Below are 14,687 nucleotides of genomic sequence, written 5' to 3'. Positions count from 1 at the left end.
TTAATGAAATAACTTTGGGATATAAAGCTTTAAATTAGAGGGTCCCAATGCTGTAGAATAATCTTCCTGCGAATAAAAGAGATGCCCATTCAGTCTCAGCTTTTAAATCCCAGCTAAAGACTTACTACTTCAGTTTAGCATACCCTGACTAGAGCTGCTGATTAGCTATGCGTGCTGCATTTTTGTTAGTCATCTGTACAGAAATATAAGGATCACAATATTTTAAACTGTTAATAACCCTTCTCTATTCGGTTTCTTTTCTCTGTATCTTGATGTGGCACTAGGTGCCACTGCTATACTGCCAAGCTGCTCTCCTGCATATGGAAAAGTCATCTCAGGTTAAGAATCATTTGAAATGATTAGATGGAAAGATTCTCTCATCTGATTGTACAGCAAGCACCAACTCCACTATAGAAACACAGGAGCGCGTAGTAGGCCAGTTGGCTGAGGTCTGCAGGACTGTGACTTAGTTTTTGACTTTCTCTTGTATGATTTTAACCTCCATTATTGTGAACTGGCCATAGTTCATCAATTAATCAATGGATGGATATTGTTGGTTACCAATTATGTTTAATCAGTTCTACCTTGTTCTTTGTGTGTTTTAATAAATCTGCATTTATATGTATACCAGTTCTGTAATTAGTAATTAGTGTAAACTGCACTTGTATTTAACTGAGAATTGTTCACAGCGTTCTGTACCTGCACTCAGTGAAGAGTGTTATACAAAAATAAGCACTTAAAAAAACTGATAATGGTACCACCATCATAGGCCTAATCAACAATGATGAGACAACAAAAAGAGGTATATATGCTGACTCAGTGGTACCAGAACAACAGTTGGGCTTAGAGTCTGTGTTGAGGATGAGCATGGAGGATATGATTCAGTCATGTTGAGGTCTTTCGGTTAGGAAGTGCAATATTCAGTTTCAGATGGTGTCACCAAGTGCTAAATTGACCACATTGGAGTTTAGCTTTGCTGGTACAAAAGTATCAAATGTTGAGCTGTTATCTGTAAGCAGGACTCTGGGATAACAGTTTTTATTATCAAGACATGTCAGAATGTTATGAAGAGATATAACATCCTTTGTGTAGTGTTTGTTATAATATGTTAAAGGGACAATTTGAAATATTTTCTGTATTCATGTTCTAGCACAAGTGACTTCATCATTACTGGAGTGACAGTCACTGGTCTGTAATCATTCAGAAATCTACCAATTCAGAGCTTCTGTCTTCACAATTCAGAAGAGGTGCATTAACTACAGTAAGATTTTAAAATTAATCTCTAAGTGTATAGCATTTCTGAGCTGATTGTATCCATTCCTGAAGCCTTAGTAGCATAAAGGTTTCCAGTCACTGCTAATTTATATAATGACCACTCTGAGAGCTTGTCTGAATTAGCACAATGATGATTTTAACATAGACTGTAGCGTGTTAAGCTTTAACTCAGTCTGATTATAGCCAAAGGCAGCATTTAATCACTTATTATAGAAGGAATATAAATATAGTGTGTCACACGCATGTGTTTGGGAGACAGCTTACAGGCTCAGATACTGGAATGTTCCTGCCATACTCGGGCTTGGCGCTGCCTACTAACTCTTTCTCCTCTTTCCCCACAGAACAACTGAAGAAGCCACCTCATAAAACCACTTCCAGTCAGAAGCCAGCCTACCTAACTTCCTCTTCCGGTCCTCAGGAGCCAGCATAAGTCACTTCCTCTTCCAGTCATCAAGATCTCGCCTCCACCTGATGTCATTTCCAGTTTCCAGAATTCCATCTTCCCTTTGCATCACTTCCCTTCTACCAGCTATATATATCAACCATTTTCTCATGTAATTCAGTCCTGTTTTAGTTCATGTCTGTAAAGACCTATTCATTGCCTAACTTTCTTCAAGTATACAGGGTGGATCTCCAAAACGTTTTTCTTTGTTCTTTGTATACTACAAGCTACATACATATAATCCTTTGTGTGAATTCCATTAATGCAAACTAAAAATGTTAAAAATATCATTTTAAAACCAATTGTAGAGTTGCTTATATCAGGATACTACCCATTCATCCATCACTTCCTATTCAGGGTTACAGGAATTTGAAGCTGCTTTGAGATCTTGTCAGAAATTAATGCAGGACACACTCATGCACACATTTTTTTAAGGAGGGTAGTGTAAGGTTTACCAGTTGACCTGAAATCTTGTTCTGAGAGTGAGAGAGAAAAGTGAGTAAGAACAATGAGAACATGCAATCTTTTTTTAAAGAGGGCAACACAACATGAAATCAAACCAGAAGCTCAAGTGGTAAAGTTTAGCCACTACAGTATGTCAGATCTGATAAATTACTGCTTTGAAAATGAGTATCTGCCTTGCACAAATCAGAAATTATATTTACTTTAATGACATGTATTTATAATTTATATCACTAATATGTTGATTACTGTCCATTTGAAACCCCTTCAGTCCTTGCTTATCTGGCTTATTCGTAATTTGCTCTATCATACAGCTCTAGCAAAGGTTTTAATTTCAAATTTTCTCTTTGGAAATGCTTCTACTGTATGTCTCTAGTCTCTTAATATCCCTTCTGCAGCATCCTTAGCACTTGTCAGTCTTTATTGCAATATCTGCAAGCAGCTCATTGCCATGATGACTGTAATTTTCTGAAAAGCTTTATGATTCCTCTATTGCTTTTATAAACTATTAAGATGGAATGTTACACTGGATTGTTGATTCATAGCATAACCAGCTAGTGACAGAGCATATCATGAAAAGACTTTGGCTCTTCACCCATGTGCTGTTATTTATTTATTAAGCCTAACCCAACAGAAAAAGTATTTTGCAGATGTGTATTTGGAGTAAGCCTGGTTAGTTTACAAAATCTATATCTTAGATTTATAACAGATAATAAATTTAATGCTTCTGTATTTTAAACACTCTGCAAATGATGATAAATTGTATAATTCACTGGATCAGTAAATCCTTTGCAGAAAAGCTCAGAGTTCTGCAATTAACGCATCAGAGATATTTTATCATTTGACCTACACATTCCATATTAACATACTAAAAATTCCTTTGAGGTTTATAAGAATTAATTTCCTGTCAGACTTTTTTCGCATCTGTAAGCCAACAAATGGCCTTTACAAAGATCTGTGCATGACATGAAAGAAAAGAAACAACTTTTGGGTCAAGCACTTCCCACTGGATTAGAATAAAAGATATGAATATAGTAGTGATCACCAGCTGCAATTACGCTATTCCTCAGTGCCCATACTTACTCAGCAGTATATCCAGGGACACAAATGAAATATTTCTTTGCAATGAAAACACTGCATTATTTTTATTAGCTCAGTAGATATTTTCAGACTGGATATTTTTCAAGCATATTTCAGCTTATATAACTGAAGAAATGCTGACACCATGTGTTCACACTGGCATGCATGCTCCAAGTAGGAATATCTCTAAACCATGGTGCACAGCTCACTCTGGTGGAGGTTTAACATAATTCACATTATATACTGTGTTCGTATGGAAAAATATATTTCAACAGCTGAATAGTGTATGCAGAAACAGAAATCGTCAAATCAAAACATTGAAAAAGATCAATAACTTCTCTGATGACTTGTTTTCTGAAAAGCTGTGCTTTGACTGTGTAATCCTTTGTCATTTTCATTTACCATTTTTCCAATACAAATGATACAGATCACAAATTGAAAAAAAAACAAACACATTAAGATTGTTCCTTGAGTATGTGTGTGTGTGTACACAGTATATATATATATATATATATATATATAAAGAATTAACCTTTATTTGTCTGTAGTTGTATACTGTGCGTATGTGTATATACAGTGTATATATATATATATATATATAGAGAGAGAGAGAGAGAGAGTAATGCATTGTTTTATGTGTTAAATAGTATAAGAAATAACTGTCAATAGAAGAACATGACAGTTATATCAAGAAAGAGATGCATTATGGTATAATTTTCATTTTCAGAGTTCTCAAAAGAGTTTCTGCTTTTGTCCATCTGCAAATTCAGTGTGTATTCATTTTTATGGAAAGTTAGGGCAGACTTCATATCATGTACACAGCCTTGCACCTCATTTTGTTTATTATTTAATGCTTTGTGAGAAATGCTTTTATTAGAGCTCATGTGTGGTGCTCTCCACATGAGCGTTGCATGTTTTGTTTGGCCTAATAGACAGTGTATCAAGCTATTGATTCTATCATGTTTATTCCACAACTAGGGAAAAAAAGGAACCCTGTCATAAATTCCCCAACAGCTGTCACAGTTCAGCTCATTTACCATACTGGCCCTGTTGCTTGAGGTAGTGCATCGATAAAGGTAGGACACTGGGCCATGGTGGTGCACCATGATCAACTGGTTCTTTACCACAACAAATGAGAGCTGATGCACTTCCTAGTGGTGCAGCACCCGACACCCCTGCTGCCACATAACACCAGGAAAAGAGAAGAGTTTATGCACCATTGCCAGGAATTGGAAGTGGTTGATGGATTGGCTGTCCACTTGGGGAGAGAGAAAGAGAGAGAGCAATAAATAAGTAAAGAAGTAGGGTTAAAGGGCTGCGTTGATAATAATCTGAATGGGCAGAGCATTATTCAAATGAGCAACTTCAGTGCCGGATGCGGGGAGGAGCCTAAAAAAAAATAAACCCACCACAGCCACACTGTCACCATTTAGGTGTGGCATGGCAAACTGTCTTTCTAAGGCTAGCAAGCTAACTAAAAGTGCAATAAAATTAGTAAGAATCCATTAGGTCACTGCATACTAGAATTTTCCTACATTGGTGTCAGAAGCAGGACAAATAGAAAACATATGGTTTGACTCAGCAAGGTGCAGAGTGCCCTGGAGATTTAAAATTGACTTGTAATCTTCAAAGGAGTTGCTGGAGAATTCTGAGGCTAAGATCAGGACCTGGAACATCAGTTATATCATCAGTAGTGGGTGAAAAACAGGTAATGCACCACCACGCCTGAAACTCAACAGAAATTTGTCTTTCTGGTTACAGTGGCCAGCTTTCATTGGCGATTTACAGTGTGCAGCACACCTGTATCTTGTCATGATCTATGGGACAAGGAAATAACAGTGGCATACTCAGACATGGCATTGGAGGAAGAAATGACAAGCACATTACTGCCAATCCACCCAGAAGACCAGGGAAACCTCACTGTGCTGGTAACAGCACTTGAGGGGAGGCTCAGGCAGAATAAGCAATAAGATTGCAGAGCACAGCCAAAGCGCACTCTCCATTAGACAGAGAAAAAGTCACACAAAAAAAACTATGGGTATTGGCAACAGACATCTTATAGCTTACTCACCAGGGAATTCAGTGAGTTCCAAGAAGATCTGCAAAGTCCTAATAGATATTGGGTTCATGATCACTATAGTTGGAGCAAGGTTGCTGCCCTGGATGAAGAATGGGGCACTGAAGGTCTGGGAGGCATAACGGGAAGCCTGAAGGTTGCAAAAGAGGAGCACATTAGTATGTGGGGGAAGAGATGTCTATACAACAGCACTGGGCACCTCTAGGTGGAGCAGGAACTCTTGCTGTGTCTCATGCAAGATCCATGTATCTTGAGAGTGTATTACTTAGTACCACATGGAATAGCCATGAATTCTGAAAAGGAAATACTGTACCTGCAGGTAAAAGGAGTGCCAGCTGTTGGGATCAAGCCATGGCCACAGCGTTCACATTAAGAGCCTCCAGGTTCCTATAATGTCCATACCACTAACAAAGACTTCTATAAGTGTAAGGTTATCATCAATATCGGGAAGATCTGAGGACAAAGGACAGGTCCCTATCAGCAACCACAAGAGCAGTCCATTCCTCTATAGGGCTCCTTCCCTCAATATTGTGCCCAATTTCACTCCCTTGAAACAGAAGCTGCTAGAGATTTGTGACTGTGAAGCCAGGATCGGTATTACTTTGTGGCCAAGGATTATTTTATGAAGTGGCCTTGTAACGGCCAACCCCTTTCCCAGACCAGCAACCACACAACCAAGATCTATGGCCTGGCTGCACTGAGGAATCTAAAGACAACACCAAGCCGTACCCGTTACAAGCAGTCCTTTCCCCCAGTCGACAATTAAAAAGGCAATATATATATATACTAATAAACGGCAAAGCCCTCACTGACTCACTCACTCATTGACTCATCACTAATTCTCTAAGTTCCCGTGTAGGCAGAAGGCTGAAATTTGGCAGGCTCATTCCTTACAGCTTCCTTACAAAAGTTGGGCAGGTTTCATTTCAAAATTCTACGTGGAATGGTCATAACTGAAAGCTATTTTTCTCCATTTACTGTAATGGAGTTGAGCTCGAAAGCCGTGGGGGGCGGAGTTTCGTGTGACATCATCACGCCTCCCATGTAATCACGTGAACTGACTGTCAACGCAGTGCGTAGAAAACCAGGAAGAGCTCCAAAAAGTGCTGAAGAAAAGGTGCATTAGACCTATAAATCTCTGGGAGTGCAGCTGGATGACAAATTGGACTGGACTGCCAATACTGATGCTCTATGTAAGAAAGGTCAGAGCCGACTATACTTTCTGAGAAGGCTGGCATCCTTCAACATCTGCAGTAAGATGCTGCAGATGTTCTACCAGACGGTTGTGGCGAGTGCCCTCTTCTATGCAGTGGTGTGCTGGGGTGCCAGCATAAAGATGAAAGACGCCTCACGCCTGGACAAACTTGTTAAAAAGGCAGGCTGTATTGTAGGAGTAAAGTTGGACAGTTTAACATCTGTGGCAGAGCGACGGACATTAAGCAAACTCCTGTCAATCATGAAGAATCCACTGCATCCACTGAACAGTGTCATCTCCAGGCAGAGGAGTAGCTTCAGTGACAGACTTTTGTCACTGTCCTGCTCCACTGACAGACTGAGGAGATCGTTCCTCCCCCACACTATGCGACTCTTCAATTCCACCCGGGGGAGTAAATGCTAACATTAATTTTATTTTTATTTTTTCATTTTTTCATTTCTATTACTATTTAATTTAATATTGTTTCTTTGTGTCAGTGTACTGCTGCTGGATTGTGTGAATTTCCCCTTGGGATTAATAAAGTATCTATCTATCTATCTATCTATCTATCTATCTATCTATCATTATATACAGTGGTGTGAAAAACTATTTGCCCCCTTCCTGATTTCTTATTCTTTTGCATGTTTGTCACACAAAATGTTTCTGATCATCAAACACATTTAACCATTAGTCAGATATAACACAAGTAAACACAAAATGCAGTTTTTAAATGATGGTTTTTATTATTTAGGGAGAAAAAAAAATCCAAACCTACATGGCCATGTGTGAAAAAGTAATTGCCCCTTGTTCAAAAATAACCTAACTGTGGTGTATCACACCTGAGTTCAATTTCCGTAGCCACCCCCAGGCCTGATTACTGTCACACCTGTTTCAATCAAGAAATCACTTAAATAGGAGCTGCCTGACACAGAGAAGTAGACCAAAAGCACCTTTAAAAGCTAGACATCATGCCAAGATCCAAAGAAATTCAGGAACAAATGAGAACAGAAGTAATTGAGATCTATCAGTCTGGTAAAGGTTATAAAGCCATTTCTAAAGCTTTGGGACTCCAGCGAACCACAGTGAGAGCCATTATCCACAAATGGCAAAAACATGGAACAGTGGTGAACCTTCCCAGGAGTGGCGGCCGACCAAAATTACCCCAAGAGCGCAGAGGCGACTCATCCGAGAGGTCACAAAGACCCCAGGACAACGTCTAAAGAACTGCAGGCCTCACTTGCCTCAATTAAGGTCAGTGTTCATGACTCCACCATAAGAAAGAGACTGGGCAAAAATGGCCTGGACGGCAGATTTCCAAGACGCAAACCACTGTTAAGCAAAAAGAATATTAGGGCTCGTCTCAATTTTGCTAAGAAACATCTAAATGATTGCCAAGACTTTTGGGAAAATACCTTGTGGACTGATGAGACAAAAGTTGAACTTTTTGGAAGGCAAATGTCCCGTTACATCTGGCGTAAAAGGAACACAGCATTTCACAAAAGAACATCATACCAACAGTAAAATATGGTGGTGATAGTGTGATGGTCTGGGGTTGTTTTGCTGCTTCAGGACCTGGAAGGCTTGCTGTGATAGATGGAACCATGAATTCTACTGTCTACCAAAAAATCCTGAAGGAGAATGTCCGCCATCTGTTCGTCAACTCAAGCTGAAGCGATCTTGGGTGCTGCAACAGGACAATGACCCAAAACACACCAGCAAATCCACCTCTGAATGGCTGAAGAAAAACAAAATGAAGACTTTGGAGTGGCCTAGTCAAAGTCCTGACCTGAATCCAATTGAGATGCTATGGCATGACCTTAAAAAGGCGGTTCATGCTAGAAAACCCTCAAATAAAGCTGAATTACAACAATTCTGCAAAGATGAGTGGGCCAAAATTCCTCCAGAGCGCTGTAAAAGACTCATTGCAAGTTATCGCAAACGCTTGATTGCAGTTATTGCTGCTAAGGGTGGCCCAACCAGTTATTAGGTTCAGGGGCAATTACTTTTTCACACAGGGCCATGTAGGTTTGGATTTTTTTCTCCTAAATAATAAAACCATCATTTAAAAACTGCATTTTGTGTTTACTTGTGTTATATTTGACTAATGGTTAAATGTGTTTGATGATCAGAAACATTTTGTGTGACAAACATGCAAAAGAATAAGAAATCAGGAAGGGGGCAAATAGTTTTTCACACCACTGTAATTGAGAAGACAGCGAAACAACAACAAGAAGCGAGCGAGTGACATATACAACCATATTCATGAGTGCTGCTACTTCGGAAACAAAGCACGGTGTAAACCTAAAGTTTAAATTAAGTTCATAGACAGGCTGCCGCTGGCGTTTGTCATGCCCACGGGTAATGCGGGATACAAGTTTAATGAGAGGGCGCAGGATATAAACGAGAGTTTTGATCACTTTGTAACTAAGTTAAAATTGCACGTGAAGGGCTGTGCTTATGCAAATTCCGAGAGACTGTGTTTGTGGGGGATTGACAGTTAAGGCGGGTGGGGGAGTCATGTCATCATCTACCCTCCCATTCACCTCATTTCGCTCTGAGCTGAGCTCCGCAGCTAACGCACGCAGTGTTTTACGGAAGCGACTTTGTGACGCTGCCACCAAATACAGAAAAATCCACAAGTCAATACAGACGCTGTCTCTACAGTTTCTCCACACTGAATCCTCCAGGCACTACTTACAAAGGTTACATTGACAATCGTTTTACGTTATTTTTAAAATGTTTCCTTTTCTTAGCACAAGCACAGCTGAGAAGCTTCGATGCATATGCTCCATAACGCATTAAAAAATCACACATTTAATCAAACTTTGCAATACAAGCAAAGGGGAACTTCTGTCAATGCATGATTTCATGGTACAACGATTACATTGATCAGCGCTTCCCGATTCATTTTACCCTCTCACCCCCTTGGTTTGAGAAGAAATATGAAAAAATATGAGGTTAACACAGAAAAACAGATCACCAATTGAAGCTTTATGAATAATCGATTCGCCATCAATAATTGTTTTGGTAAAGCCATACTCAGTGTAATCCTCCTTCCATTTTATCATTTTTCCGCCACTAGCCATGATTAAATGAACGGTAAAAAAGTAAGAGCGAAGCGAGGGTGACTTATTTAGGCAGGCAGGCGACGGCTCAATAGCTCGAATTTGGATATAAGTAGGTTTTATTTAGTCGCCAGAAATATCTTTGTTAGGAATGGAAGTTGAATTTAGTTTTTAAATTTCTATGGTAAAGAAAAAGTTATGCAATGATGACTAAATTTAACTATATAAAGTCAAACCTTGATTATATAAAGTCACTGTCAGAATATATAAAGTCAAAACTGGAATATATAAAGTCATTCCCAAATATATAAAGTCAAAACCTGAGTATATAAAGAGGCGTTGGAATATTTCTGAATATATAAAGTAAGCGCTGGAATATATAAAGTCAAAACTTAAATATATAAAGTCAGTGTCGAAATATATAAAGTCAGCGCTTTATATATTCTGACGCTGACTTTATATATTCAAGTTTTCACTTTATATATTCCAGCGCTGACTTTATATATTCAGAAAAAAGTTTTGACTTTATGTATACCGACGCTGACTTTATATATTCAAGTTTTGACTTTATATATTCGGGAATGACTTTATATATTCAAGTTTTGACTTTATATATTCTGGCCGACTTTATATATTCACAAAATCAATGTATTTGCCTGTTTAGCACCCCATAGTATATGTGTGTGTGCATATATGTACACATGTATGTGTGTATATATATATATATATATATATATATATATATATATATATATATATATATATATATATATATATATATATATATATATATGCAATCATGACCTGTTTAGCACCCCATATATATGTGTGTGTGCATATATGTACACATGTATGTGTATATATATATATATATATATATATACTGTATATGCCAGCAACACTCATGACAATGACAAAACAATTACATTGTCAATCATGTTACGTTATTATTAAAATGTTTCCTTTTCTTTTTACTTCTCTGCTGCCAAGCGGTATTTTGCTATATTTATATATATATATATATATATATATATATATATATATATATATATATATATATATATATATATATATATATATATATATAAGCGTATCTGATATATATATATATATATATATATATATATAGATATATATATAGAAAGGACAGACAGGCAACAAAAGGACAGACAGGCAATAAATAATAAGTCCAACTTGGTATACGTCTTTTGCTTGGTATATGACTTTTGTTTGGAATACGACTCGCATGCTAGAACAATATACACTACCCTTGTTTACCTCTCTCGAGACAAAGCCACGACTGTCCACGAGCGTCAGTACGCCATTTGCTAGCATTCAGTGAACAACCTGAACAACATAACTCTATGTGAATTTTCACGTGATTTTTTTGTGTACATTTGCATTGATTATTGAAAAGTATGAAGGAGGCTTGTGTATCCGGAACATGGCTGCTGCATATCGTATGCCGAGAACGACGGTATCTACAATTGTGAAAAACAAAGACATTATTAAAAAGTAAAGTGAGGTTAAATTTTCATTTATTTCATCTAATTGCTTTTGTATTTATGTATTTTAGTATTAAGCAGTGTTAAAATTATTTTATTAAACCCCATCAATGTATAATATGCCAATAATCTAGGATTTTTTTCATGGGAACGGATTAATCATTTTCCCTTTATTTCTTATGGGAAAAATTTGTTTGGTATACGTCCTGTTTGGTATAAGTCAAAGGATCTGGAACGGATTAAGGACGTATACCGAGGTACCACTGTATATATACTATATTATACTATATACTATACTATATATATACAATTCCCCCCTCCAGCCCAAAGACACAAGTGACAGATGCTATATGTATCTTATTTATAACAAGCACACGAATATAAAATAATCAAAACAGTAAAAGGCCTCCCTTGTCCCTAAACAATAAATAAATAAACACAGAACACGAAACACAGTACACAGATCAAAAACAAACTGCACTGAATGGGTAAAATAGAATGAGTCCAAAGTTATTAATGTCCTGAGTTAAATTAAATACTGTTCGATATGCTAGGTTTGCTCCTTCCCAAAATAATTCAAAACGATCTCAGCATGTGAGTCCTCGGCAGTTGTTGAAATAAATTCAAACCCTCTCCGCACTGGCTGACGTACTGGTGATCAGAACAATGAAAAAAGCAGACGTTAAGGTTGCGCAATGAAAAGTAAATGATGATTTGGTGATGTGAGAAAACGAGACTCCAGACATAATAAAAGTTTGGGGCAGCCACCCATATATGTTCCTGGCTGCAAAAGTAAAGAATTGTAAGACCAGAGTAGTTTACAAGACTGAGTGCAAAACAGAACTGAAATCCAGAGGAGGGGAGAGATGCTTTATAGGGAGTCTGGGGGAAGTGATGTTGTCCTTGGGGCTCGGACTGGAAGTGATGTCGTCCTCGGGTCCAGGGCTGGAAGTGACGTGCTCTGAGCTGAGGTACCGGCTCCTGGTGGGATTTCCCAGGAAAGTTCTGCAGAAGACTTAGAAAGAGAGTCAGTGCACCCCGCTGCCTCCTGGGCAGACGTGCTAACATTATTCTCTAAGCCCTTCAGCTGCCTCCTATTCTCATGTATCAGTGAAATGAATGCAAAATGGCTCCTTTCTCCTCTCAATCTCCTTTTCTCCTCTCTCTCCTCCCTGACTTCTCTCTTGATACTTCCCTCCTCTTGTTTAAATAAAAATATCCTGGGTGTAATTGTTGTGGTAACAGGAAATGCCAATATAGGGGTTGCTGCCTCCCTGCATCAACCTTCCCTGTTTGTTTCCTGGGGACAACATTTACATAAACACACAATGGAGTAAACAGGACATTAAATATCTATAATTATGTAGCCCCGCTACAGCCTAAGGCATATATGGCCCAGGTTCAGCATATAGCCACCTAAGCTAAGAGGCTTACCAAAACATATTCTGACATTTTGTAGCACTATAAGACCTGTAGAGTGTCCCAGTTCAGAACTTTAAATTGGAACTAATAAAGTAGATACTTTATGCTAGCTTTTTCAAATCCTCAAGACTCACACCATGCTGCTATATCATCAGAGTAATTGCCTTGAGAAGTAAATTAACAGGACTCTGGTCATCTAGCTGTCTATCTTAGCAATAGAGCATCAGAAGGACTGGAACCAATATCTCCCTTCAATTCTTTGGGCTTATTGTTGTTCTTTCCAGGAGTCCACTGACTTCACACCTGCCATGCTAATGTTTGGGTGGGAGCTACACACTTCTGTAAACCTTCTGGAACACCCACCTAGATCGACATCAGCATTACTCCAGGGACCCAGTATGTGCAGGACTTGGGGCAAACTCTGCAAATTGCCCACAAGCTAGCTGAGGACTTTAAGAAAGATGCTAGTAATCTGCCAATACAACCTAGTGACTTGGTGTGGCTGTGCAGTCTACAATGAAAAAGGCAACTGTGTCTTAAATTGCCTGTCATGGCTCATCTACCATACTGATGTGGTTATCTAACATACAGTAGCGTATCAAGTAAAGGTAGGTTGTCAGGCCACTATGTACATTGTAATCGGTCAACCCCTTAATATCACAAGGAATAGTCATCTTCACCCCCCTAGCAGTACAGTGCCCAAAACCCTTGCTGCCCATCTTTGGCTTAGTGCTCAACACCCCTGCTGCATTGCTGCCACATTCACCAACTGCAGCTGAGTCCTTATCATCGGCCATGCAACCACAGCAACAGCGAAGATGACCCAGTGGTTTTAAAACATTTGAATACCACTGCAGGGAGCTAGAAGTGGTTGCTACAGTTGCCAAACACTTGCAGGAGGAACAATGTAACAGTGCTGACTCTAGCAGCGGCAAAGAAATAAGTAGAGCAGTAGCAGTGTCAGGGACAAAAATGATAAATGTCAGTGATGCCAGACCATTATTCAAATGAGCAGCTTCAGGACTAGCCACAGGGGGAGCCTATAAAAAGGCGAATTCACAACAGCCACACTATTATCAACCTAATAAATTGAGTAACAGTACATTGAGTAGAAACACATTTTGTTTCCACATTTACATGTATATAAATGTATGAATTTCTGTTGAAAAACAAATTTTAATATAAATGCATTATTGAAATATCACACCAAACAAGTAGTTTTAATTTAGAACTTTAGTAAAATATGAGTTAGTAAATGTTGAATTGCAATCATTACATCAACTTAATTGCTATGTGTGCCTCTTTAAAAGTAAATTTGTGGAATCTCTTTCCTTGCTAATGAGTTTAAGCTAATTAGTTGTGTTTTGACAAGTAGCATGGGTATAAATAGCCCTATTTGGTAGAAAACCATTATTTCTGGTTGTAATAGTCTATGATATGACAAGAACATTTTAATTTAGCAAAGTGAAATGACAGTCCTTCATTACTTTTAGAAAAAGAAATTAAGGCCAGTCAATTAAAAAAAAATCAAGAACTTCTAAAGTTTCTTGAAGTGCAGCCACTGAAACAATCAAGATGCTGAGATGAAACAAGCTGTCATGAAGACCGCCACAAGAAAGGCTGAACAACAGTCATGAGCATCAGAAATCACCAGTAAATAGCATCTCAAATTACATCCAAGTAAATGTTTTCAGCATCAGACAAACCTCAACATCAACTGAGTGAAGATGGCCTTCGTGGTAAAAGTGCTGTAAACAATCCACTGTCCTGTATCCTTGAAAACCACAGCTACTTCACCAGGGATAGACAGCATTGCTCCCATCACTGAGGTTCTTGCAGTGAAAAGAATTGACCACACTGGGCAGCAGAATTCTATCAGATTCAAGAGATGGACCCAGAGCCTGCTGCAGTTCAAAAGTGAATGGCAACACAATGAAAAGTAGGCATTCACTGTGGACCCGTAGAGTGCCACTTCAGGGCAAAAGCATACAATACTTTTCAAGGTTAGACAGTGTCGACCTACTGGACGGACTACTACAACAGAGATGGGAGAACCTGCTTACAGGAGAATCATTCCTGCAACTGCTGTTCCTTAAGTTGTTTGAGGCATGAACCTAAGTAGGCTCCTTTGGATGTGGAAATTCCCAGTCTCTTCCCAATTACA

This window comes from Polypterus senegalus, chromosome 1 (genome assembly GCF_016835505.1).
Source record: "Polypterus senegalus isolate Bchr_013 chromosome 1, ASM1683550v1, whole genome shotgun sequence".
Lineage (NCBI taxonomy): Eukaryota > Metazoa > Chordata > Cladistia > Polypteriformes > Polypteridae > Polypterus > Polypterus senegalus.
This window is presented reverse-complemented; position numbering follows the sequence as displayed.